Consider the following 4,085-nt stretch of genomic DNA (forward strand, 5'->3'; position numbering starts at 1 on the left):
GGCTGTCGCTTAGACCCGCCTCCCCGCCCACCACTTCCCGCCTCACAATTGGCGGAACAGTTTGCGTCACCGCCCTCCTTCCTTACGATTGGTTGCCTCAATGGAGGGGTGGGAAAGAGGTAGAGGCGTTGCTGCCTTGGGCTGTGCTGAAGGAGTCGGAGGGCGCACACAACGATTAGTTGGATCCTCTGATGGACGACACCCCCTTTTTCCCCCGTTTTGATCGTCAGTCCGAATTGGTCTGATGTTCAGTTCCCTGTTTTTTCATTGGTCGATTTCTCTACAGGATCTGATTGGATAATGATTCTGGCTCTGTCTTTTGATTGGCTGTCGTATCCATCCTTTGATTAGCTGCTTCCGTGGACCATTCCAGTCACCCTTCCTTTCCCGACCTATCAACCTCAGACGTCGGCTGGCCATTCGGGGCCGATTGGTCGTCCACACGGCCGGCGCCAATACGCATGCTCTGAGGACGCCTGGCGCGTTCATCGGCTGTTGTGCCACGGAGTATGCGCAGAGTCGACAGATTTTCCTTTGAGACATTGTTGCCATCACAGCTCCGTGGATGAGATGGCAATTACCCTGAGGAAGATCACATTAGTTGTCCATTCTATATCCGCTTGTCTCTAAGGATAATGAGTGATGATGATCATCATCATCACAAGCTTGGGTGGAAGGTATGGAGATCCTGAAATGCCCAGTCATCAAGATCCCCCTCTCTGCCTCACCAGTCTAGCCCAAAGGAAAGCTTTATGAAGTAATACGTTTGACACCACCTTGGCTGCAGGAGCTGTTGGAAGTTTGCTCAATGACATCCAACCCCCTTAGGGGCTCGACTCCACATTCGCTGTCTGGGTTTACTCCTGAGGCTGCCAACAAGGCAGGGGGGATATTTACCCAGAGCTGGAGATCTGGTTCCTGAGCACCAGGGTGTGTCCACACACAGGTGGGTCTGTGTGCTACGTGTACAGGGGTCAGACCTCCTCAATGTCCTCTAGACTCCTTGGCCTGAGTCCGAAAGTTTCCGTGTGTCGCCAGTGAGGAGGCACAACATGAGGCTTGCTGTTGGAGAGACCATGTCCTGGTAGGGAGAGACTTACAGATTCAGCTCTCCTTTTCGCAAGACTGCTAGCCAGTACATGGTGGAAGTTGAAAGTGAGAGTGACAATCACTGCCCACTATACTACCATACTAGAGGCATCACAACAACCATTTTGTCACCATACTCTTCCCCCTAGATCCTAACCCTAACCCTATTCTACTGTATCCATACCTCTCATAATCTTATAAACTTGTATCATGTCTCCTCTCAACTTCTTCGCCACTCCAGAGAAAACAACCCGAGTTTGTCTAACCTCTCCTTATAGCTCATGCTCTAATCCGGGCAGCATCCTAGTGAACCCCTTCAGTAAAGCCTCCCCAAAGCCCCCACGCCCTTCCTGTAATGAGGAGCCCGGAATGTGTCATTTGACCAGAGTTTTATGCAGCTGCAACATTACTTTCTGACTCTTGAACCTTAACGGATGAAGGCAAGTGTGCTGTATGCCTTCTTTACTGCCCTATCAACCTGTGCAGACAGTTTCGGGGAGCTATGGACTTGGACCCCAATGCTCCCAAGGGTCTTGTCATTAACCCCATTGGTTCCCACCCTTGTCCTAATGATGTGCCGAATTAATCCTCCCCTAATGTGTGGGTGAGGGTTAGGATCTGGGGGGAGAATATTGGTATTAGGATCAGGTTATTATTGTCAGATGTACCAAGATACAGTGAAAATTTGTCTCACATACTGTTCATACAGATCAGATCATTACACAGTGATTGAGGTAGAACAAGATGAAACAATAACAGAATGCAGAATAAAGTGTAACAGCTACAGAGAAAGTGCGGTGCAGGTAAATAAGGTGCAAGGTCATAATGAGATGGATTGTGAGGCGAAATATATCTTACCAGGAGGCTCCCCAAAATCTTGTAACAGCAGGGTAGAATTTGTCCTTGATCTAGTGGTTCGTGCCTTTAGGCTTTTGCATCTTCTGCCCGATGGGAGGTGGGGGGAGAAGAGGGAATGTCTGAGGTGGGTGGGGTATTTGATTATTCTGGCTGCTTCACTGAGGCTGTGAGAAGTGTAGACAGAGTCCATGGAGGGGAGGCAGATTTCCCACACAATACACCAAGTGAGGCCTGACTAAGGTTTTATACAGCTGCAATGTGATTTCCTGGGTGTTAACACTTTGGCTGACCTGACCCGGGCCCAGCAAAGATATTAGGAGGTTTGGCTTGCCACGGAACACTCTACCAAACATAGTCATAGTCATACTTTATTGATCCCGAGGGAAATTGATTTTCGTTACAGTTGCACCATAAATAATAAATAGTAATAAAACCATAAATAGTTAAATAGTAATATGTAAATTATGCCAGGAAATAAGTCCAGGACTAGCCTATTGGCTCAGGGTGTCTGACCCTCCAAGGGAGGAGTTGTAAAGTTTGGTGGCCACAGGCAGGAATGACTTCCTATGACGCTCTGTGTTGCATCTCGGTGGAATGAGTCTCTGGCTGAATGTACTCCTGTGCCTAACCAGTCCATTATGTAGTGGATGGGAGACAAACTTCTAAAAATTTACTGTTCGAAGTGTCCTGACTGGTTGCATTGCATTGGTACGGCAATTTGAATGTGCAGGAACGTAGGAAATTCAAAGTAAATTTATTATCAGAGTACGTATATGTTGCCATATACTACCTCGAGATTCATTTTCTGGCAGATATTTACAGGAAAATGTGCAAGCAAAGACAAATAAAGAAATAATATTGAGCACACGAGTTGTAAAGAGACCTTGAAAGTGAGTCTGTGGGTGATAGACTCAGTTCAGACTGTGGTGAGTGAAGTTATCCAGGCCGGTTCAGAGCCTGATGATTTCAGGGTGAAAATTATTCCTGAACCTAGTGGTACCTCCTGCCCAATAATAGTAGCAGGAAGAGAGCATGGCCCGGATGGTGGGGTCCTTGGTAATTGAGCTCAGTGGTTGGGGAGGGCTTTGCCTGTGATTGACTGGCCTTTATCCACCACCTTCTGTAGACTTTCCTGTTCCTGGGTTTTCGTGTTTCCATACCAGGCTGTTAGGACACTCTCCACTGTGTATGCAAGTTTGTGAAAGTTTTTGATGACATGCTGAATCTACTAAGAAAATTGAGGCATTGCCATGTGTTCTCTGTGATGGCACTTGTGAGCTGGTCCCAGTCTAATGCTCAGGAATTTAAAGTTACTGACCCTCTCTACCTCCAGTCCCCTAGTAAGGACTGGCTAATGGACCTCCAGCTTCCTCCTCCTATAGCTGATATTTTGCAGCTGCATAAAACTCTGGTCAACCACACTTGAGTATTGAGTACAGTTCTGGTCACCCCATTACAGGAAGGGTGTGGGGGCTTTGGAGAGGGTGCAGAAAAGGTGAGATGGTATGAGCTTTCAGGAGCATTGCAGGCTGAGGGGAGATCTGATAGAGGTTTATAAGATTTTAAAAGGCGTAGATAGAGTAGACAGTCAGTATCTTTCTCCCACGCAACAGGGTATCAGAAACAAGAAGGGGTCCGTTTGAGGTGAGAGGGAGGAGGTTCAAAGGGGACCTGAGGGGTAAGTTTCCCCACATGAAGAATGAGTTATATTTGGAAGTTGCTGCCGGGGGTGGGGGGGGGGGTGGAATGAAGGACACTCACTGTGTTTGAGGGGCATTTAGACAGAAACTTAGGCGGAGGTAGAAGGACAGAATCCAAATGGGATTGATGTGGAGGACTATTTACTCCCTGCACCCTACATTTACCCCATAATCAGACTGTTTAATTCCTGCACCTGTATTTTCCACAGGTACACACTATATGTACCCTTGCACCCAGGTAATTGCCACAGGTTCACCATTTACCACTTACCCTGCAATCAGACTGTTTACCCCCTGCACCCGATTCTATCCCGGGTACACCCTGTATTTCCCCCTACACAACTCGGGTTCATCCCGTATTTACTCCTTCCTGTACAGTATTTACCCCGTGTCCACGCTCCGCCCTAGCTCTGACACCGCCCCGCTGACGCAATTGAT

The sequence above is a fragment of the Mobula birostris genome, chromosome X (genome assembly GCF_030028105.1).
Source record: "Mobula birostris isolate sMobBir1 chromosome X, sMobBir1.hap1, whole genome shotgun sequence".
NCBI classification, from domain to species: Eukaryota; Metazoa; Chordata; class Chondrichthyes; order Myliobatiformes; family Myliobatidae; genus Mobula; species Mobula birostris.